At 40.2% G+C, this 24927-nt stretch overlaps 1 protein-coding gene across 6 annotated transcripts in view; it reads right to left on the bottom strand.

Annotated features, from left to right (window-relative positions):
• Positions 1–24927, bottom strand: part of LOC116849590 (teneurin-m) — a 967489-nt gene that overhangs the window by 77945 nt on the left and 864617 nt on the right. Inside the window, exon 1 of one of the 6 annotated variants that reach the window (XM_032826907.1) lies at positions 19205–20224. The exons of 4 other annotated variants lie outside the window; for them this stretch is intronic. The gene's annotated coding sequence lies outside the window, so the exon portion shown is untranslated. Of the gene's footprint in view, positions 1–11939; positions 17305–19204; positions 20225–24927 lie in introns of those variants that run through there. One more of the 6 variants, XM_032826906.1, reaches the window with a different exon arrangement.

The raw sequence follows: 24927 nt of genomic DNA, 5'->3' as shown, positions 1-24927 counted from the left end.
GGAAGAGAGAGGGGGGGGGGGGGGGGAGAGAGAGAGAGAGAGAAGTCAGAGATTCCACCGTCATCTCGCTAACGACCGATCATTCGCGCCGCGAAAGATGTCGACACGGGTGACACGCGGTGGTAACGACGGGGCGATGCTTTGTATCATAGAGCGAGGATGAGAGGCCGCGATCACGGCGAGATGCGACTTTGAAGAAGGAAACCCGATACTCTCTTCGGCGACCCACGTCATCGCGGGACCCTCTTTGTCTCAAGGTGGACGAGAACGAGAGCTCGGCTCGCGAGAACGCGGGCGGCACGGGGTGCTTCGCGTATAAATCGACTTTTTATCGGCGTTTCGCGCGGGCCGCTCGGCCGCTCGTTAGAAAAAGGGTAATCCTCGTATCTTACGGACTTTATGTCTCTATAGGAAGGGCAGCCCCCGGCCCTACGAACGACTGCGCTTAATCCCCTTAATCCACTATCGGTTGTAAAATAGCGAGGCAAGCCAATAAAAGTGCGAGCGCCGTAGTCGGAGCTGCGCGGGAGGTCCGTATGCGACGATGAGCTCTCCCTTGCCTTCCTCCCTCTCTCTCTCTTCGGCCGTCCGTACATCCCCTTCCTCGTCCCTCGCCAACGACTGACAGGAAAGGGGATCGGGAACGCGAGGGACGCGTTAGGATGGCTGAAGAAAGGGAGACGCGGGGGGGCATCCCTCACAGGCCGCAGCATCTGCATACAAGGATGATGGCTTCGTAAATTACGGCGCTCATGGCGATGACTCTCCCGTGCTCTCCTCGCTGCACCGACGCACGTCGCTCTCGGTCACGAGCGGCGCTGCCATGAAAACTTCCTCCTTTCTTCGCGTGTACCTCGTCGCACCGGCAACACGGATAAACACGCTGTGCCCGCCGCATAGGGACAGCCACTCTCCACGGCCGTGCGGATAACGAGTATGTAACGCCGTAACTCCGCGCGCGCGGCAGTCTTTGCACGTCAGGTGCGCGATGTGCATATCGCGTTTTTCTCGCTTGCCTTCTTCCCTTCCTTTCGTTTCTCTTTTCTTTTTCTTCCTCTCCCTGCTTGCTTTTGACGCGGTAACGCGACCCCCACGGTCATTTGCATCCGAACGTGATTTTCGCCGGGAGAATCGAGCCGAGGGAAACGGTAACTAATTGACAGATGAGTAATATTAGCCTCGTGAAATTTCACGAGGCGAGATCGACCTCACGCTCTTCGCGGAGGGTCCGCTAACGTATTATCCCGCGAACGACGGTAATACGTTACACGGAGGGAATTCTATAGTGAATATTGCTATTGGAATTTTCTAGCCGGGAAGTTGATCGACATTTCGCAATAATTGATTATTCTTTCACGTACTACGTTTATATTTTAGAAACTGAAATTAAATAGCTATTAAAAATTTTGCTATGTTTCTAGCGAAACTGTTTGTGTGCACACAAAAATATCATTCTATATTGCTAAGAAACACTATTACTTATTTTCCTTCTTTTAAGTAATTTTTATCTTCGACAAAAAAATACTTCCTTGATAACAATCTTAAAACACATATCCATCACGAATTTGAGAGCAGTTCAGTATTATATACTCAAAAGAAGAAAATTTATTTTCCTTTTAAGAATTTTATAAAACTTTATAAAAAAAGTTGATTCGACTCTATGCTACAAATCAATTTTTAACTTTCGTACATTCTTCTACGAATGTCTACGAGTGTCTCATATTATTCTGTCCTATCCCACAGAACACAATTCTTTCCATTCTCTTCTATTTAATATTTATTTGACTCTTCCATATTTCCACATTTCAGTTTAACCAAAGCCTTTACCTCATCCTTTGTTTTTGCTAGAAAGTAAAGTTGAAAAGAGTTTGAAAGAAAATATTATAATATTCTCTCTCTGTAGTTACACTTTCGAGATTCAGATGTAACTGTTCGCGAGCATTCGCCGCGAACTCTGAAATGGATTTTTTCGCGCGAGTTCAAGCGGCGATCCTGCAAGTGCTGAAAGTCCCATAATAACGGTATTTCCGATAATTCATTCGATAATTCATTCACACAAAAATATAGCTGGTTTCCATAATCTTTCCAAGTTCGGCGCGCTTTATTTCTTTAAACTTCGCACAGCACCACCTTGATGCACTCGTGAGCAACTAAGTCACGGCGGGAAGTTCTCCAAACGACCACCGAAACTTCCCTCGCACGTCGTCGCCGTGCTTCATCGTTGTTAGTTTGGTTAAACATGCGTTTGTCGCGCGCTCCTCGCACGAAGAACGGAATAAGTTGCAGTCTCGAGTGTAGAACTTGCGCGAGGCGCATACGAGCGGTAGATTTTATGGATGGTAGCGCGAAGTCTCATGTTTGGCATAAAATTAGTGTCAGTTCGAAACTTGAAACGATTGCGGTATGTTTATGCTTACGACACGGCGAGTGCACTCGCTTAAGTTACAATTCATATTAAGCGCGCGCCAACTCGAATTTATCAATTCATCCTCTCGTAATTAATTCTCATTTAATTCACTTCACTCTGTCTCTCTCTGAGCTCGTATACCAAATTAGTCTGATTGAAACACCATACCCAAATACACGTGATATACACAAAGAGATCCTCATCAATTTCTTCTCTCTCCCGTTCTCTTTCTCTCATCATTGTGCAAGAGGATTTTAATTCGACTTTAATAGATGCTATCTAGTATTTGGAACGGTGCGTTGTGGTACATTGCTTACGCAATAGCCTTTCCAAATGTGCCACTACATGTTCGGACATCTGGCACGGCAGGATGAATCTAAAGATTACCTTGTCCATCAGTCCCCTGCTCCCTTCGCAGTGCTACTTGCAAAGTCATGTTGGACTTGTTCACTGAAATCTGTTTCCCCACGGGACACGTAGTAGCGCGAGAACGTGTTTACCCGATGACACGTGTAAAAATTATAAATTGAATGCGCGTGGGAGCTTTCATCAATCGTTTGTGTAGGGTAAAGGAAGAAAATACGCGGGGCGTAGACTTGGAAGACGCTTCTGTTGGACGTTATATAAATAAAGCACGCTTTAATTTGTAAACCGTAAAGAGACGCAGCGCACTCGGCGAAATATTTTATATTCTTATAAATGTTTAACATTTAGCCACACTGGAATGCATTTCAATTCGGCATAGGAGGAATCATTAAGAAACCATGCTCTGGGAATACGAACCCTCGAAAAGTGCATGAAGCTTTGCTGCTCAAGTCCTCGCGCACAAAGACGTTCGTCTGGTTCGCTTTCGCTACGGGAAAGCCTCTCTTTGCTTGACGACGTTCCATTATAATCTATTTTTGGAATCGCACTATCAAATTTTTCGAGCGTTCAGGATCTTCGCTTCGCGAAGGGTCTCGCCCAACGCGAGAAAAAAATGTAGCACGCGAGAGAGGACAGATCAGATCTTTCTTTCGGTACTCCCGTCTCACGAAAGCCTCGAGACCGTGCCATCTTGTATGAAATAGGACACGCGTATACGAAGCAGCGAAGCAAGAAGAAGGAGGGAAGTGAGCACGAAGAAAGAAAGGAGGAAAGAATGAAAGGGAGGCCGAGCAGAACTATATTGACCAGACGGGATGAAAGGGTGACCTACCCTTTTCGAAATTCGAGTGACGCGTCAACGTGTTCGTGCTCCTATCGTACCCCGTATCTCTTTCTCTCTCTCTTTCCAACTAGCAACAGTTACTACTATACCATCACCAGGACTCGATCATGTTCTCACGTCCACCGTGCATGTTCACACGGAAGAACGAAGGGGCGGCACGGCGCGTAAGGTGCTCTCCTGCACAAACGTAGTTGGCTTTGCAAGAGCCGCCTGCCATCTGCGCGATACGCAATCCGCCTTAGCCTTCCTTTTTCTTCTCTCTTACGTAATCCCAGACGTTTTCCAATCTCGGACGAGCAACTCCGGGCCTTCATCCTGCCTTTCCGCCGGGTCCAGGCCTCCATTCAACGTGCACCGTCGTGCCGAAAATCGAATTCGAGATTCTGGGATTTCGACCTTCACCCCCTTCACGCGAATCTTGGAGGTGAAGAAGGAGCAGGAGAAGGAGGAGGAGGAGGAAGAGGGCAGGCACGGGTGGAGTCAGGGATATGGGGTTTGTGTGATGACCCCATAGGAGCGTTTCGATTCCGCGTAGTTTCGTGCTTCTGGATTCGCCCGCGGGCTTTCAACCGTCCCGCCGGAAAAGCCCCTTTTCCTACGTGAATTTGTAACGCTACACGGACCCGACTCGATACGTGGCTGCATGTTTGCAAAGTATCGCTCAATGTTGAAGTATTATTAAAATGGCCGCGCGCACGGCGTGTTGCCCTTTTATTCTAATAATTGAAAGTATAGGCTGAAAGGAGCGTTTGCTCGGTTACAGGAATAAAATTGTGTTTCAAGTGTGTATCTAATAGTATAAATTAATTTACCGAGTTAGTGCCTGGTCGATAAGTCAATATTCATCAAATCTCCCTCGCTCTCTCTCTCTCTCTCTCTCTCCCTTTTCCGACTAAAGCCAATGTTAAGACGGTTCTCGTGAAACCGATACTAATGTTATTACGAGGGAGCTAATTTCATTAACACACCGTTAAATATTAGCGCAACACGTGAAAAAAAAGTTTCGCGCGAGGACCCTAAGCTCTCGACGCGCAGGAGACTTTCGTCGCGTTCGATTAACGCGTTGTTATATGCTGCGATATCCTATATTTAACAGATCTGTTTTAAAACAACAGAAAGCCTGTATCTTACACACATTGAGAGAAAAATTTAAGAAATAAAAATTTAAGAAATAAAAAAATATTTATTCAAATATTTGTTCCGTACTATGTAACATATTTATTTATATTAATGCAACATATTTCTCAAGTAAGAAAATATACATTTTCTTAAACATTCGCTTTTCATGAAAGTAACTGTTTATTCTGTCTAAAAAATGTAAACTTGAGTGTGTATAAATGTGTTATTCGTACTCAATGAATGAATATTTTTTATTTTCTAGACATCTCTTCTCTCATACACAGTGTAGAGAACATTTTTTTATTCTAATCGTCCGTGACTGCTAACTTGGTCACCGATAACTTATCTGGACAAATACTACGAATTTCAGGTTCTTATCATCATTTACCGGCTGCGTGCTTTACCTATTAATCATACACTTCCTTTTTCAACAAAATTCTATTTCAAACTTTATTTAGGCATATCCGTTAAATTAGTCATCGTACGCGATAATTTATCTGGACAAATACTACTAAATTCAGGTCATTAGGTATGATCCATTATACGTATATCGACTGCATGCATTATCTAGTAATTATACTTTAAAACAAGCCTATATTAATTATGTGTGTGTGTTCTTTAGCTTCATAAGAGATAACTCTACACTTAAAGAGAAAGATACGGTTATGGCATCTATATAAATGACAATTATACAAGTTTGGTATGTAGATTTAATGTATATAGTTTAGTAGTGTTGAGAATTAATTAATTAAAATTTCATTTGACTAAGATAATTGGCAAATTAATAACCAAAATTGATCAATATCGTCATACATGTAATCATAAATAATTTTATTGATTGATAAATTATTAATCAGATTTTGATGTGATTGATCACATATTGATTAATAATTAATTTTATTGACACTGTTAATTACCTTTCCCAAAGAAACTTTAAATATCACATCAAGATCAACGGTGGTTCTTCCTCTCTCTGGCTGTTCTATATATAACCGATTTATATTTATTATATTTAACTAAGAGACAGCATGTATTTCTTAGAGCTTAACTATAATATACTTCGTTCATAACAATTGATTTTGATGATTGATTTGCCGATTATTTTAGTCAAAATAATATTTTTATCCATTAATTAATACTTAATACTGGTTTAATAAACTGTGTTGTAATTACTGCAACTAAAACTGAATGATTGCGAAAACTATATAATAATAGTAAATATATAATTATTGTAATCATTCAGTTTGATTGCAATAACTAGAAAGTATAGTTTATTAAACCATACCATTACCATTATATATATATATATATATATATATATATATATATATATATATATATATATATAAAATTCTACGTATAAAACTCGTACAGCTGTTATATCACCATATCTTTTTCTCTGAGTGCAGTCGTTAGTTCTCATGCGTCATTCTTGAGAGCAACACCTCCTGTCCTAACTCGAAAATAAAGTACTTGTCATATAATCCTGGGCCAGACCGTTCCATTCTCTGCATTTAATATTACGTCGCGACACACACTGGCGTTTGTAACGGAGCTCGATTTCGAGCCCTTGAAGAATACCTGACTTCCTCCGGGGAATTTTCCGTGAGTCGTAATCTACTTGCAATATCTGCGACTGGGCAACTCTACTTTAACCGAGAGAGTAATACAGTGTCGAGTTAGCAGTCACAGTGGGAATACCCGCTTCCTTAATGCACTTCCTGTTCTTACGACAGGCTAAAGATCTTATCGAATCGGTTCGGCCGTATCTCACGCTGCTTCCCCTCGTGCTTCGTAGCCCTTACTCGAGTCGAGACCTTCAGGCTAGTTCCGGCCATCCCTCCGTGTCCACGAGAACTCGCGGGGGGTATATCCTTGGGAGAGCTAGGGAAATGGGGGAGAAGTTCTTGCTAAGGTTTCCTGCGGGCACCTTCGACCGTTCGCGAGCGGGGTGCATATCCGATTGTTGAAATCGCGCCGCGATCAATGATAACGCGTCCGCGCTAACTTTACCTTCTCGGTACGTGTGCAGAGGCAGGCGCTCTACAAATTGGCTCGTAATATCAAACGCGTTTGTCCTGATGACGTCATTCGGCCCATGAAACTGCGAACGTTTCTCTACTTGTCTGGATAACGAGAGATGAACAGATAACCAATTTTATTTTATTAATAACTAAAAATCTATGTTGTTATTAAAAAGACAGTTGTAAATTTTTCTTGAAGAAGCAACGAAGTTGATTGTCGCGTGCTGAATAATTTACCGATTAATTACTTATTATGTTCTCTCTCTTTACCACGAAAGAAGAAACTGAATTATTCATTTGTCTGATAAAAAATAAAGATTGCACATCAGAAAAATGCACACGACATTTAATTAAATATTACTTGCGTTAAATATTTCATAAGTTTTTATATCCACAAAATTATCATAAGTCCATCACAAGCAAATAAAACTTATTCAAAGTATATTCTGAGTCCTTAAACTAACGTTTCCTTTGATAAAGTTTTATAATACTTCTGTAAAGAAAATAAATTTTTCTTTTGAGTACATGAGCATATGAATAATTTTTTCTTTTAAGTATTTAAGTACATGATAATGAGCTTTCCTAAAATTTGTGATAAATATATTTTAAGAGTATTATAAAAAAAATTCTTCGGTGAAAATAACCATTATTTAAAAGAAGAAAAATGAATTGAGTAATTATCGTTGTTCTTAGTAATAGAACGGTATTTTTCTGTATGTAGATAAAAAAAACTTGGTTGCAAGAATAGAAGAATTCCAGCATGAGATATCTACTCAATCAATTGTTCTCAGTTATTGCAACCAGATTTTGACATAGCTGGACGTTCAGACAAGAACAGTCCAGTCGCGGTAATAGAGATAACATTTTACGTTGCCGAATTTTCATTCACGAAATTTTTTCCCTATGCACACATCGAATAAATGCTTACATTACGTTACATTACGTTACATTACGTTACATCGCTCTGAGTATTTCGAAAGTTGTGGTTATCGCTTAATGATGTAACAATCAGAATAATGAAAGTTTAAAACGTTGGCGGATTGATAGATGGCGTTGAAACATTAATGGATTCTTCCGATTTAGTAAGAATACGCCGTACTTGGATATGACGTTTCGCTTTGCCCAATAATACTTTCCCATTTTTCTTTTTACTGCTTATAAATAGAAATACATGTACACGGAATTGTGTTCTATTATCGAATCGCACGTCAAGCACTCGTTTTAGAATATGGTAACATTTCGGTCACGACGTCGATTTGTGCGTCAATCCGTTACTGACGTTGAGCTTAACGTCAGTAAACGAGCGCGTGGCAGATAATAACGTGGGATACACCGTGGAATGACAGCGACAAAAATACTTAGCCCACGCGCCGCTAAATTATGCCTGGACCGATCCACCTGGGCATCCTCAAATATTTCACGAAGGCGCCATGCGATGAGCGTCATCGTCTGGCATCACTTGAACTTTTCCTGAGTGACAAAAATTTAGTCATGTCCACTTCTGGAGCGGGAGCAAATTAAAGTAAACGTACTATATCCTGTTTAAGCCAACTGACGCAAATGCGATGTTAAAATAATGCGTCTATATAAGGATGGTGCCGAGATAACGTGGCGTATGAAAAATGTATTGTTTTGCAAATTTATCATTCTGTTGCTTCGCAAGACGTATTTTTGCCCTGTTTCGGTAGTCTTCCCACGCAGCGGTTAAAAATAGTAAAAATAGGAATTTTCTACAATTTTCTTTTTAAAGAAATGGATAAAGATATCAATATAGGGATTTGACTATAATATTTGTCATTGTTTTATATAATAATTGTTTTGATATAATAAGGCTTTTGACCAATATTTGTCATTGTTTTAAGCATACAAAAATTATTTTTTTATTTAACCGTCTACTGCCCACTGTAACTCTGAAGTCATAATTCAATTTCATCATTATTTATCTCCAATATGAATGTTTCTATTTCGACCGATATGACGTAAAAGTCATAAATATCGCTGCCTTCTTTTAGTGTGTTAGCAGCGATAGTAACTGCCTAACGTGACCTCAGAGTGACAAACCTATTCTGGGAAAATAAAAAATTAGAGAAGTAAAATTTTATCTTATATGTATTGAGTACTTTAGTTTTAAACATCCTATGTACATGAAACATTTTTTAAACATGAGAAATTAATTTGGGCAGTAGAGGGTTAAAAAAATTTTGAATTTTCCTGATCTAAGTTTTTTTTATTAAAAGCCGACATCGTTGAATGTTCCTAACTAATGGACAACATATAGCTTGTATAATAATCTAAGAGAAATCGGACAAAAGATTTAAAAACTATATTAAATCTGCTGGAGAATGAACCCTTGTTATATGCGAAAAATAAAAATTTAACAAAATGGCGGCATTTCAAAGTTACGAGTTATTTTTCCTGCTTCTCTCTTTATTTTTTTTATTTAGTGTTCCGGGACAAGCGTTCCAGAGTGAAATACTAATTTTAGAAATTTTCCAGAGGATTTAGGTTCGTCCTCCAACAAATTTAATAGAGTTTCTAAACTTTTCAATTTAATTAATGTGTTTCACACATTATTATACGAGCTGTAATGTCGTCTACCGCACTCAGCGCAAAGATCTCGAAGGAATTCCGACTTATTAAAAATAATATTTTTATACTCAAAACAACGATAAATAATATCGTCAAAACCTTGATATCCATTTCTTTGAAAAAAATTCGTAAAAACCTCCACTCTTCGGTTGTCTGAACCTTCCTCTAAAATACGGCGCGATAATTCGAGTAGCGCGTCACCTTTGCGGAAGCCTTGCCGGGATTAACAAATATCTCAACCGGGAACGATAATCAACGTTACTTTACGGAGGGATAGAGCGGGGGGAAAAAAGGAGTACCCGAGGCGGTGGTCGGATATCCTCGATCTACCCTGAGACAAGTGCTCCGAGCGTAAAGCCGTACTAATGATAAGTAACAGGCGCTCCAGAACAAAGGATCGGAATAAATTTTCGGCGGTCGACAATGCGCGCGAGAGGAGCCTCCTCTCCGCGTCGCCGCTTATTTCCTGGCGTTTACGTTCGCCGATGCTAATCTCGGAGCAGTGTATAACCGCCCTACGGGAGACCTCCGAGTGCCGGCGCTCCTTCATAGGCTCGCCATCTGACACCGGGGCCTCTTCAGGAAGGAATCTGGTCTGCGCTTCGGCCCGAATTATGCTAATACTCCCCCACATCCGAGATAAACGTCGTCGTCTTTGTTACGAACCGAAAGCGAGGAGAAAGTGATGCTGGAGCAACCCTCCAGCCGCGGTTTCGCTTTAAATCTATTTGGCGAGGACAATTCAAATGCCTTAAAGGTGCATTAAATTGAATCGAATTATAATTCATTCAATTCAATTGTAACAGTGTATGCATATGTGTATGTATATGGTACGCGTTTATGTGATACGTGCGGATTACCTGAAATTCGCAATAGCATTCCACGAAATGAAACGAAATTCCAAAATTAGGTTCCTTTTTAAATTACGAGTGATTTGAAACACAATGTGCTCTTCGCGTATTAATGCCCGAGGCTTCTAATCAGCAACTTTGTTGATTAATTTCAAAGTACAGCCACTAAGTACAATTCACGCGATGCAATTGCCACGAGTGACGCGCTTAGTAATCGTAAGTTTAGCGCGGAATTGTCAATAGTCGTACGAATGTAAATTCACTCCAGAGGATAACGCTCCCGTTCGCGTTATATATATGTATTATGTACGTAAAACTCTCGCCCTCTCTCTCTCTCTCTCTCTCTCTCTGTCTCTTTCCCGTTAAGCATGAAGGAGTGTGCCTCACGCACCGCACACGTTTCAAGGAAACACACTTTACAATTTAATTTTGCGGAGCGCATAATACAAGTCTTTAGAGTGGTTTTATTCGCCACAATGGCTCGCGCATCGCGAGTGTTCCGCCGCCGCCGAAAAAAGTGAAGGGCAGACGTGGTCTGCAGGTGGCTGCAACTGCATACGGTTGCACGTTCCGCATTCTATGTGGCATCGTATTGGATGCGTAGGCACGCACGAAAAAAGAGAGACGTGTGGTTGCGCGGACACAGTATTGATATTGCGATGCTACTTCCTGTTTCTTTCTAATTTTACGCGTGAGCCATATGTCTTTTTTGGTATTATATCGTCTGCAGGTGAGGAAGGCTCGCGCCCTTGTAATGACGGCGTTCCCCAAAATTCGTATCGTAAAGAAAAAAAAGAAAAGAAAAAATCGAAAGCTGAATTTTATATTTTTACACGGTTCACTATTCGCGATTGTCTTTTTTTCAAGCCGTTTTACGCGTTTCCTCAAACAAGACGCGATAAACTTTTTATTTTCATAATCTTTATTATTTGTTTTTGTGTTTAATATTTCCATACGATTTGGGTATTTAAAAAGGAAAAAAAGAAAAGAAAGAAAAACCAAAGATAACAGTATGCTATCACTAGGGATTTCAATTTAGATTTGGCATAATAACAAAGTTATCCAGTGAAGAAGAAAGTTGTCAGATTCAAAGTAAAACTCTCATCCCAACAAATATTAATAAATAAATAAATTTCATCACTTGCGGGACTTTGGTGGCGGTATTCTCAGTTGTAAATTATTTATAATCTTTGATTGAGAAGATAATTCTAGATTTGCACTCAAACAGTTATTCAACTGTAAGGATCGATATTTCTTATATTGTATAAAATAAGTGTTAAAAATTTACGGATGATCGAAAATTCATAAAATTATGATCATTATTTATCCGATAATCATAACGAACTATAAATACTGGCTTTAAAATGGATTATAAATTTCGACAAAGATATCTTGTTATTTTCGCTGACTCCATTATATGTTTATTAACCTTCTTGAACTCACTTTCTATATAAAAAATAAAGTCATTCACAGCATGTAAGGCCGATTTTTATAATAAAAATGTAATGTTAAAAGTTTATTTAAGCATAAACTATTGTAAACCGAAATAATAGTGTCATTAATATTTCACTATAAACTATTGTTTTTTGTTAAAGTTTGGAAGTGTCTTTTTAATGGAAAAATTGAAAAAATAGTGAATAAAAATGTTGCTGCGGCAAAGAGAAACTGTGGAGTGAGTTCAAGAAGATTAAAATTGGAAACATTCTGTATAATAAATAGCTTGACACAGCTGGGAATACCTGTATATAATGTATTGTTGGCCACGTCTCGACTTTCTGCATCCTGGCTTCCCGATCCAGTATTCTACTCCAAGTTGCTTCGTCGCGCAGGTTATTCACTGGCACTGAGACTTGCACAAACACGATTCGATCGGAGAAAAGCGTGTTAATTAATACAATGTTGACGGGAGTCCGATAATATTTCAATAATCCACGAAATGTTTTAATCACACAACGGGAAATGTAAACTGCGCGTCGATATACGCACTTCGCGTCGCGATACGTGTGCCGTTCGACGGCTTGTGATGTACTGACTCGGTCATGGATAAGTACGCGACGTGCGAGAGTATCAAAATAATCAACAAAGTGATTTTCCGTTAAATGCCAACAAGAAAGCGTTCTCAAAGCATTCCGGACCTTCAAGGTGACCAAAATACCGATTAGACAACTTGTTAAATTAAACAGGACGGTTACACGCGCGGTACTTATTGAAGAACTGATTGTTATGTTTTGGTTCGTAGTATTCCACACATATACACATACATACACACAATCGTAATCGATTAATGTGTGAGTTTTAACTCCAGAATTCTAAACATAGGTGAAATTTACCCCAATCAATTTTCCAAACGTTACGTTTTTGAAAATTTGGGTTTCATTTTTCATTATAATTTTTATTGCATTTATTGAATCATTAATAGATTTATATTTCTCGATGTCTCTACACCGATTAAAAATAAAACGTTGAATTTGGATTATTTTTATGAAAGTTATGAACGAATGAAAATGTATTGAGAGATTCCGCATCGATCTTTTAAGTTTGACGGAGTTTACACGGTAGAAGCAAAATTTCAACTTGCGACAAGAGAATAATTGAAACTAGAAAATTAGTCTCTCTTAGATGGAACATATACAGTGTACTTTTTATCGTGATACACGAAGGGAACATTACAAATTTTTTCCCTGATATAAATTCTCTTTCCGATTTTATTATGTGGTGCAAGAACAGGCTGTCAGTAAGGTCTATCTCGCTAAGAAGCATAGCAAATTCTTTAATAGCACATTTCAGTTCCTAAAATATAAATAGCACATATGAAATGAAAGGATAATGAGTCACTGCGGAATGTCGACCTATTTCTCAGTTACAAAATTCCGTAGTAATTTTTACTGTGAGATTCTCCTTATGTAGAATACTTAATGTATCACTGTGTGCAAGATATACGCGCGATTAAAGTTGAATCACAGTTCACGGAGCAACGAGTTCCCGTTAGCGCCACTTCATGTCGAGCGAGCCGGACGTATTACCGGCTCAATCGAGACGTTTTGCCATTATGAAAAGTTCACCCTTAGAGCGTTTTAATGTATGACTGAATTACTTATTATTCAAAGACGCAATTAAATTGCGGATTTACATATCTATTACGGCGCGGCCCACGTTTCGAGATTGCCCTACTTGCGTCGTCTATACATAAACGCGCCAACGTGATGGATGATACGTAATAAAGTGCGGGATCGCCCTCGAGACAGAAGTAACGCAATTTTAACCGCGCAAAGCGGTATAATTTCGATATTAATGCGCTCGCGCCGGAGACAGCGTCGTTTGACTTAAAGCGCAAAATGCGTCGCGAGAATCACTGGAAAGATATCGCGTCGAGAGAGAGAGAGAGAGAGAATGAGAGCCTGCCTGTACTGGGCTTTACCTTCCATGCTTCAGATCTTCCCTTGAGTACGTAAAATGCGGAAGTCACGTCGCAACGCGCGCGTATAAAACGCAGTAAGCAGCTTTTTCTATCGATCTCCCCCTCCTTCTCTCCCCCTCCTCCGCTTTCAATCGCCGCGAAGAATGCATCAATAAAGATGAAGTGCGCCGCGAGCAAAGATAACTTCGCAGAACTTTGCATGCGGGTCTGGTTCAATCTTCTTTCCAGAGCCGCGATATCGGCGCTGGATATTGCGGGACACAAACGCATCCATATATACGTGTGCGCACACCTGTTTCGCGACTGAGCTCTTTAAATATACAGACGCGAGAGTGCAAGCGAATGCACACACAGTCCAGCAAATAGAATTCTCGCGTAATAAGAAGTTACCGGCCGCACAAAAGCCCGGGGTGCTGTCCTCCCGCGAGACGACATCGACGCGATATCGACGGCTACCGCTTATTGAAAGCAAAATTGTCAACTATCGAAGATTTTCATCAATCACAAAGGACTGCTGGCCCGTGTGGGAGCTCCGCCAGGGAACAGGATCGCCTTATCCGGAATCCAATCTCCATTAGGCCGACTGTTACTGCAATTTCCACGAGCTATTCGAGATTCGAGTGTAGCGGTCGATCGAGCGCCATGAAAGAAACTGCGCTGAGGAGAAGTGGGGGGATACAACATTAATGTGCTCGTTGACATTGTATTTACCCCGGCGTATACACGACCGAACTGGAGGGATAGACGAGGAATGGAAGGGAGAGAAAAGAAGAGGAGCGAGCGGGACGTACCGGCTTCATAGGGATAATCGAAACGAACAGTCGTTTGGGGTGCTTAAGGTAGAAAGAAGGAAAGAGGCAGTGCGCAGAATTCGTTTATATTTAATTCTAATAATCTAAATAACTCCAATAACTCGATATGAGACACGGAATTTTTAAATATACGTTTATATTTTATCGTAATAATTTAAATATCTCCAATAGCTTTTGCTCTTCTATCCTCTTTAATTTGTGTTTCTGTTTATGATGGTCGTTTCTAATTAATCGTAATTACTTGATATATTGGTTTGCAATTAATGAAATATTCATTTCAGAATGAGAAGAACGGCGCTCTCTTGAGACAATACGCAACGCAGAATTTTTAAATGTTTATATTTAAATGTAATAATTTAAATAACTTTAATAACTCATAGCAGTTTTCTCTCTCTCTCTTTTAATTTAGATTTATGCTTGTGATAGTCGTTTCTAGTTGTTCGTAATTACTAATGTTGGTTTGTAATTAATTAAATGTCCACTTCAAAATGAGAAGAACGGTGCTCTCTTGAGACGACACATGACGCAGAATGTCAAAACCTCTGAATTTCCTTGACATGATCCTCATGTCATTAGATTCTCGAAATGGACTAGTAAGTCAAGATTCATGTAGCTCCGGGCGCAGATAAACCTAAAGCCGGCGTTGCAGCGGAGTACGAACGAAGGGGGAAGGCGAGTTTCGGTCTGGTCCGGTGGACGCGAACGCGGGGCGACGTCCCTCTCCCATGGATGATGGATGTCGGGGCCTTTCAAGTCCCTGGCGCGCTGCCCCCGTCCGTCCCCTCCTGTGATTATCTAATACGACGACGCCGAAAGGGGATCTGGTGGACTCGAAACGATCGTTCGCAGTGAGGACAGGGGACCCGGATTCGGAGGGAGGTGGATTCGATGTACAAACCATAAACGCGACACTGTACCGAGTCTACCGCGGCTACCGGGGTTCTTCCCGGGGCTTGCCCGAGTCGCTACATTCTGCAAAACTCGTTCGCGCCCCACCTTCGTCCTCGCCCCTTTGCGCGTGGGTCCCTGTCGAAACGACATACGGTTACCCGGGGACTGCGTCGTCGTGAATGGCGGGCCCGTGGCTGAAAAAAGGAGAAGAAACGCACGCACGCATGTATGCACACGCGCATGTACGCACACACATATTTACACACACGCGCAGATACAGAAGACCGATACGAGCAACCCCTTTAATCTGTCACCGTGCGCCACGACTCGCGCTCTACGACTCTTGCAAGGAGAGAAAGGATACGCCCGGGATCGCCTTTTCCGGTGGGGCTTCTCTCTCGGCGAACGAAATTACCGGGCTGCCACTCAAATTGGCCCGACGGCGAACAATCGGGCCTATTACGTGGCATTTGTCAGCATGCTCGCTGCTGTCACCGTGCAGCAGCGGCCGAAGGGCTTCTCGCGTTACGTTTTCCTCTCGGCCCCGCGGGAAGGGGTTGGCCGAGTGAGGCCGAGCAGTGGCCCGCGGGGCGCTGTGGTGTTTAGGCAGGCAACAATGTGGCGTTCTTGCCACGGTCCAACGAAAAACGGCCACGATCGCCACCTGTCGCGACGCATGACACCGCAACGCAACGGAGGCAGCCTTGCAACACCGTGGAGAAGGTAGATCGAGAATGTTGCAGGCGCGAATTAAAGCAGGCGCACGTGTTGTAGATTGATTAATGATTGACGTGGGAATCGTGGGTTGCCACGGGGAAAGAGAGACGGCCGGGCGGACGGGTGGAAGAGGATAGACGTATGCAAATGCACTTTGCGGCAACACTGCGAAAGAAGGTACGTTCTCCGAGAGGGAGAGAGAGAATTTAACGAGTTATTTCTAAAAGACTAGACCCTAACCCCACGGAAAGTGTGGCCGAAAAGACTAGAGCAAAGCCGATTTACCCTTTTTCCGCGAAGGTGATTGCCTGTCTTGACGCGAGCAGTTGCTTACTGCCACACCGGAGGAAGATCTCGTAACCGGATTGGGACCGCAAGAAAACTCGGCGCCGAGAAACAATATCTCCGTTACGGCGACCGAAACATTCGTCTGAACATTCGGCTGCGTTAACACTCGGTGGAGATAACTGAGAACAATTGACTGAATAGAAACCTCCTTTCTCTCTCTCTCTCTCTCTCTCTCTCTCTCTACAGGAATCTTTCTATTCCTACAAACGTATTTTCGTCTGCAGTTATCGGTCCCCAGACAACAGAAAATCAGACACGGAACTGAGTTCTTTTTCTGTGTAGATGCCGAGCGTATTTTCTGAGGAGATTCGAAACACAATAATAAATTGGAAATTAGTTGTGTAAATGGAGAGAGAGAGAGGGGGGAGGGAAGCAGAACGGTTTAGATATTCTTTTTTAACGAAGTTAGAAGAAAGTTAAGTGTTCCAAGTTTTATCACAATTATGAGTCACTGCCCACGGACGGTTTCGTTATGACAGGAACCGAAGTAACAATACACGAGATGTAAATATTGACTCTGTTAAGTTCTTATCTGAAGATAAGGATATAATAAAAAAATATTTACGTTTTCTTCTTGAATCCTTTTCGGAAGTTCCTTGTAAACAGCAATTATCAGTAAGATAACATTAATGTTATAATTTCTTACTCAACAATATACATATAACATAAGTGAGTATTATGTAAATTACATTGTTGAGTGGAAAATTTTAACATTGACGTTAATGTTACTGTTAGTTGGTGTTTATTAGGTTGTGACGTCAAATATCACCAGCAGAGTTGGGTAAATTAATTTTATTTTTTTTAACCAAGTTAAATAATGGTTAATCAACTAAAATCAATAGCTAAAATTAACTTCTCTCTCTGATTAAGTTAAAAGTTATTTAAACTGATTTAATTAGAAATTAAATTAACGTTGAATTAACTTGTTGAAGTTAAAAATTAATTATACCAAGCAATGTTTCTTGCATAGCTAACTTTTCAAATATAGATACAATTTATATAAAATAATAAAAAGATAGTTGTTTACTAAAAAATATCAACTGTTTGCATATAGAGAAATAATATTAATGCTCGGAGAGACAAAAAGAATCTTGCTATTATTTTTTATTTTTTATTCTACATTGTAAACAGCAATGATTGTAATATTCATAAATCAATTTTACGTTGAATAGAAAAGATATGTCTAAACCGTTTTGCAACTGACTTTGCCTTTTATCCTTCAAAGTAGTAATTATATCTTTGTATTGAAAGGAAATACGTGCGTCGCATTTTAATATAATCTACGAATAAATTACGACTAACAATGAAATTGAAGACGCATGTTATTAAGATTCTTCCATCTCTTATGATTCGTGGAATATTCTCGAGACCTGTTACGTGTGTCGGCGTCGCAACACCATTTGTCTTCGTCGTCGAGACGAAGTTACAAAGAGAAGGATAATCTTCCCTGTCTGCGTCGCGATCAGATCGTCTCGAGCGAGGACGAGACGAAGGTCGGTATCGACCGTTTGATTTTGCGGACGACCAGCTGCGAGAGCCTCCCCGGGGCCGCCTCGATATTGACGATAAATATGGGCGGTTTTGCTTGGCAAGGACAGGTTTAAGAGGCATTTAAGAACGCTTCGCCGGTCGTCTCGCGATCTTTCTCCACCTACTCGTCGCCGCTTTCGCTCTTTTCGACCTCCGTGCCCTTTCCCTTCGGAGATCGCCGCGGAGATTCGATGAATGAGGAGCGATGGCGAATCGCTTGCATGCGCCGCGGAATAATATGTCCCGGGGAGATCCCCCGAACATGAAAAGTCGAGTCGCAATGGACATCGAACAGTCACTTCGAGGGGAAGATGTTCCTTGCACACAAAAATCGCTTAGTCGGAACAGATACACAGGACGATTTAATTGTCCGCTGTCAGACGGTCGGCCTCTACGTGATATGGAAGAGAACTTATCTTGGGGAAGAATGTGGCTGGCCAAGGGGAAATCTAAGACGATTGAGGGGCTGAAATCTAAAGAACTGAAATAACTTGTAAAGTGATTTTGAGAGAGAGAAAGCGGGGAAAGTATTGTAATAAAAATGACGTTAAAATTACATTTCTTTTTTTACAATATTTTTAATAAAATTGGACTATACTAAAATTGTACGCGGACAAAAAGATATGGCGCACATAACCAAAAATATTTAATTGTGAGAAGGATAATTGCATCACTCTGGTTATTTTTGTGTGACGGTAATATATACAGTTGATATGACTGATATCTATCAACTATATCAATGTACCTGATCTGGTTAGAGCGGAACAGAACTTGTCACTACTACAATGCTAGTAACTCAATGATTGTTCTGTGATTACTACAACTATATAATTAATTATCTTACTTTTACATATTATATATAATTATACAACTAATATGTAAACGTTAATAGTTGTATAACTAATATGTGTTTTATATATTAGTTGTTTTTCTATTATTATTTTATTATATATTATTATATATTATTATATATTATTTATACTGTTTTATTATATATTATTTATATTTATATTTATTACTGTTACTATATACTTATTATTTTACTATAAAATCTAGTTAGCACAACTAGATTTAATTTAAAATTTGTGTGGGCCAACCATACTTAAAATATTACAAAAAGCACAGTATCCGATAATTTTCACACTTCCAATTGTGTTATGTGTGATATGTAAGCACTACAGTCAGTAATAACGCCGTGATTCGGACGACAAAATTTAGGTGGCTGTTTACATACATACACACATATACACACGTATACATTATTCGCTTTACCATACGCGATACTTACGATGAACGAAATTCTTAATCCTACCACTGATGACTGTATCGCCACCGTCGACGCAAACTTCTCGCCTGACTAGCTAGGAGTCTTAACGGGTCTATTTGATTCACAACTCTGTAAAACGCGCGATCGCACGATCCTCCGAGGAAGTCTCGCCTTCAAATAAATGGAACACGAACGCTCGCGAAGTACTCTGCAGCGGTCCAATTATATTCTGCCCCCTCTTACGTCCGCTTTGTTATAAACTCGGTCCATATTTTTTATCAGTTCTGATAAGTACTTATCGTTAAACGAGGCGGAACTTTGGAGGCGTGCCCGATAACTCCGAAGGTATTACTCCGAAGTTTAAGCTCGAGAGCACGGAAGTCAGAATCACTTCGCACTACCGTCGCCGTTTCGAGCCGTTTGGGCAACTGCGAATCGTTTCCCGGCTCCGGGATATTTCATCGAGCGTAAAGAAAAGCCGTTGAAATAACGTTCGCCGAGTTAATCGAAGTGGACAGCCGTCGTGAAAACTTTGCGAGGTAAAGTTAGTTATTAAAAGCTATGTAGACCCGGACTAATTGTTAAGAACTGAATAAATCGAGGAAAAACGTGTATAATCCCGTCCGGAAAGCGGACGCTCGACACGAAACGTATATTACTGTTAATATATACGCGTTATTGGATATACACTTGCGTCGTTGAAAGTTCATTTATCAAGATAAATCTCTTGGTGAAGTTAATCTCTTCTCTCTATATATGTACCGCTTGTGCATTTTGTCACAAACAAGAAAGGGCGAGAAGTTTCTTCAATGATAAAATGTTATACATGAAAAGATAGTCGTATGCGCGTACAAAGTTGATATTAAAAATTTGTATAGATACACATATATACACAGGATGGTATTAGGAACGATGCACGTTGACGTGCCTCGCGCAATATTGAATACATAGACTTATAGAATAGTGCGCGTTCTTATAGAACGGCTGCCAATATTGAAGGACAAGAAGATACTAACAAATAAACCTACCCAAAAGTTACACTCCGATTTCTTTTTAATTTGGCACAAATGTAGAAGTACAAAAATTTTTTGCGTTATATTTTTTTAGTTTGGCCCACTTTGACTTTCACGAGCAGTTTATAGCTTTTTAATGTTCTCCCTCTTATCATCAACAAGTGCAACAAAAATGCATAAGAAATAAAATTGAATACAAGATACAGTTAAATAATTTTAATAAAATCAATATAGCTGAGACACGAATCATTCTAAATTTCTTTAGCCGAGATTCCAATCGAAATATATTAAATCTGTGCTAAATTAGTCAAAAATGGTTCAAATCTCGGTTCGAAACCGAGAAATTGTTTGTATAAATCATTTTTTTTTCAACTTTTTACATGTTTTGTTTAAACATTTTATTATTTATACAAATAATTTTACACATTTGACTTTATATTCATAATCAGAAAACCAAAAACGCCTATATCTTGTATTCAATTTTATTTCTTATGCATTTTTGTTGCACTTGTTTATGATAGGAGTGAGAACATTAAAAAGCTATAAACTACCCGTGAAACTCAAAGTGGGCCAAAATAAAAAAATATAACCTAAATATTTTTTGTACTTCTATATTTGTGTTAAATTAGAAAGAAATCGGAGTGTACCTTTTGGGTAGGTTTATTTGTAAGTCAAGTGTTTTCTTTGTTACACACGATACTGTAGGAGAGGACGATGTAGAGAAAACAAGAAAGAGAAAGAATGGAACATAGTGAAAGAGAGGAAGAACGTGTTGATCATGTGATCACTTCTCTTCTTTCGTTCTCCCCCACCAATTAGATAATGAAAGCATCCTACCCTTTATTGCGCTCTCTTACTAATGCTAACTTCATCTTTTTTATAGGAATGCGCGGCCTATACTATGTGTCTATGGTTGAAATATCAATAAAACTGATGTTAAAAAGTCGAGTGACTCGCGTTAATATCCTCGATGTTTGCTCTAACCGATTTCGTCCGCGTGCAGGTCTCGGTCTGGAGCTTGTCTCGTCCTTCCCTCTTGTCTGATGGTTAACTCGGCGCAAGAGAGTGGCCACAGCCGATTATTGGATCCTCCTTTGACCGCAGACTTTACCCTCTCGAGGACGAAATATGCTCGTATCAGCACGCACGAGCTCCCTTATTGACCGTACCCTTCTTATTTTCCATCTTCCGTCGCGATGGTCCTCGGTAGACGGCTCGTAATACCTTTATATAGCGCGAGTAAGCGTCTTCGACGAGGATACAGTGAGAAGAATCGAGAATTGATGTATCTTAATTCGCCATTGATAACTATAGTCGGCACAGAACGTCATTTAATATGACGATGCGAGGGACAAATTCTACGATCTGAGAAGACTTTTGCACTAAAGAAACTTATCTTTTTATTCGATAATAATCAAAATGTCTAATGCAAAGTGTCCCATATTTTGTGTGTGTGTAGATTAGGTCAAAATTCCTCTACCATTTTGAATACAACCAAATAAAATTTTGAGTTATTAATTAAAGAAGACTAGCATCACACGTGACTGATAATAATCGATCTAAACATTATTCACGAAATAAATTGCGAAATAGAAATCAAATGTTTCAAATAATGTTTTACTGTGAATGACGAAACACAAGCGGCATCTTTGATACGAAAAGGAGAAGTGCGTCAGATAGACACGGGTTTGATTAATTCGACGAAAGAGGCAAGATCTAAGAAGAAATGCAATTATGTTGTTGAGAAGAGATAAATAAATAAGAGCGAGAGAAAGAGAAACTCTATGCTTGATGGATTACGCTGATGTTCGTGTTTTGAAAAGATTCGATTAAGGTTCGGATTGCTATCCGAAAAACCTCAAAGAGTTTCTTCGAGCTGCTTCGGCGTAATATCGTTGGTGCATTCGGAGCGGAGTGTTGATCTCGAAAAGGGTTCGTCCATTTCTTTTATCGGGCCTGAGAGCAGTTAGATTGCCAGGACGAGCGATTCCGTGGAGCAATTCCGTTTGGCTGGGGAGGACCGAGAGAGAGGGGGAGAGAGAGAGAAAGAAGAGAGATCGGCGAAAAGGGTGCGGTGACTCTTCAGCTAGGAATTTCGAAGGGTGTCTAATTGCTTCAAAACTTGTCACGCGGCTTCGATCTCGATGCTCAGCTGGAGTCCTACGTGATTAATGGAACTCTCAAAAAAGGACACACTTATCTCGATCCCTTCTCCACGACGAATTCGTCGAAAGATGCCTGCCTATGTAATGCATTTTCCCGATGATCTGGATCGACCGTCTGTCATACGATGTCACGAGCTAGATGGCTAAAATCATATATGGTCTCTCAAACGAATCCCGAATCTGTCATTAGCTCTTGACTGTCAAAGAGAGAGAAAGATAGAGAGAGAGAGAGAGAGAGCGTGGACTCGTCTACGGTCACAGATAATTATAAAACGCGCTCCCTCTTGTCGGTTTTCGGCGATATATATTACTTCCATGTGGATTCATCCATTAATAATCAATCGTTGTTTTAGTGGCATTTCGAGTTGAGTGCAATCAATAGTTTTGTGTGTCATCTGCGCCGCTCTGATTCGTCCAATTAAATTCGCCGGTGAAGATTCCTGTCATGATCCAAATGATATTTGCGGCAGACATACGAGAGAAGTACAAGTTTCGAATAAAAGAAATACGGGTGCAGATGAAATTTTGCACGTAGCACACTTTTCGTGCGCCCGCTGCGCGCGGTTGGGTTCTTTTGTCTAATTAAATAAGGCTGCGCAGTTATTTGCAATTCAATCAGCCGCGAGAGGAAAGTTCGATGCGTTTCATAGCTCACCCCGTGATGCCGCTTCAGATCGCGATGACAAGCAATAAATAACGCGGGGGAAAAAGATATGGCCGACACGTTTTAATAATTCATTTTGGAACTCGTGCGCTTTTGCATCGGCACCGAGTCGATGCACGGGGCTCTGTGATACGATCGAAGCGATTCTGCCGAAAAACACGAGACCACCTGACCGCCGCTCGCTCCGAGTGGCCGCGGATTTCTTTTTTTCTCACTTGCTAACAACCGAAATACTGTGTACTTTCCCTCTTCTTTTTAATCTAGCAAGAAATCTCGACAAAGCCGATGTTGCGGAATTTCCTGCGCTTTTGTTATTCCGATATGCGATACATGTTAGACTTTAACGTTTCATTCGACGATTTTTTCGCGTCTGCTCGGATTCTGCGACTCGTTTAAATCTTAAACCTTTGGAGCACAGTGGTTTCACCGTGAAATCACCTATTAAAACCAAATCATAGTCTCAGGTATAATAATCTCGTATGTATTCTATTTGCAGTTAAGTTGTGTAACTTTTGCTGTTTCTTCTGAGAGAAGTTTTATGAAGTTGTAATGTTAATGTTGGCAAATTATAACCTCAAATATTTTTTACTTTTCTTCATGGTCTCATCACGAGATTTTTGCTCCAAAGGGTTAAAAGAGTTTTAATTAGAACTGTATTAACAGTTGTCACTTGAAACTGATTTCAGATACTGAAATACTCAGATTTTTATTCAGAATTAAATCAAGCTTTTCAGTTGAATTATGATATATGTGGTATTTCAGTTTAAGTGTGTGATTCAACTGTGAAAAGCTTCCATCCACTTTGAATTTAAGTTTAAGTATTTTCTACTTGAAACGGACTTCAAGTAATAACCATTGATACAAGTTTAAAGCCCGTACTAATAATCGTTATTTGAAACTTGCCTCGTGTAATATTCGAATTTTAGTTTGAAGTTAGATGTAAGTTCTTTAGTGGAGACGCGATTGCAAATATAATATTACGTATATTATGCGATTTAAATGAAAAGCACAGATCTAATTTAGATATGAGTATCACACATGAGGCAAAGTAACAATTATTAATTGAGAGACATATTAATAGTTGTCACTTAAGAGTTGTTTCACATAAGATACTCGGATTTTTATTCGGAAGAAGATTCAAGGTTTCCAGTTAAATTATAATATCTGTAAAATTTATATCCGTAATTGCATGATTTAACAGAGAAACTCTGAACTAAAATCTGAGTGTCCAGTTTAAATTTGTGTCATGTAAGACACTTAGATTTTTATTCAGAGATAGATTTGAATTATGATGTATATGTGACAGTTACATATATGTAACCGCATGATATATAACTGAAAACTTTAACTTTTTTAAATTTAAGTACCTGACTCGGGACGAGTTTCAATAACTATTATGAACTATGATGGACATTAGACCATCGTATTTGTTGATATTCAAGTGGATTTTTGCACAAAACATGGAATAAATCTCGGTAATTATCTGTTTAATTTAATGGTCCAATTATAAGACAGACGTTAAAGAACTCGTCCCGCTTCCAGACACGATACGAGCGGACATCTGCCACTCTCGGATCGTACGTCTCGCTCTGTACGAGCGACACAAATGTGTTTGTCATATTTCCAGGCACTCGAGCGTCGTCGCGGTGCTCGAAGGAATTAGGGGAGCGCTTATTCAAACACGCGCGGTTAAAAGTGTCCGCGGTCTCCCCTCTCGCATTATCTCGACACGTCTATTGGCAGCTTTGTACATGCCGCTGATGAGTTACACCATGCCGCACCGCAAGGAGAAGCGGCGCGTTCGTTCGCCCCGTTCCAGCCGAAGAAAGAAGCACGATGATGCTTATGGGAACGCAGTTGCGCGTGAAAAATCCGTGTATCCCGTCGCGTCGACGTATCGCA

Source organism: Odontomachus brunneus, unplaced genomic scaffold, assembly GCF_010583005.1.
Source record: "Odontomachus brunneus isolate Ranch 3 - 2012 unplaced genomic scaffold, Obru_v1 Obru_scaffold_119, whole genome shotgun sequence".
Classification (NCBI taxonomy): Eukaryota; Metazoa; Arthropoda; class Insecta; order Hymenoptera; family Formicidae; genus Odontomachus; species Odontomachus brunneus.
The sequence above is the reverse complement of the archived record's forward strand: the minus strand, read 5'-3'. Positions and strand labels throughout refer to the sequence as shown.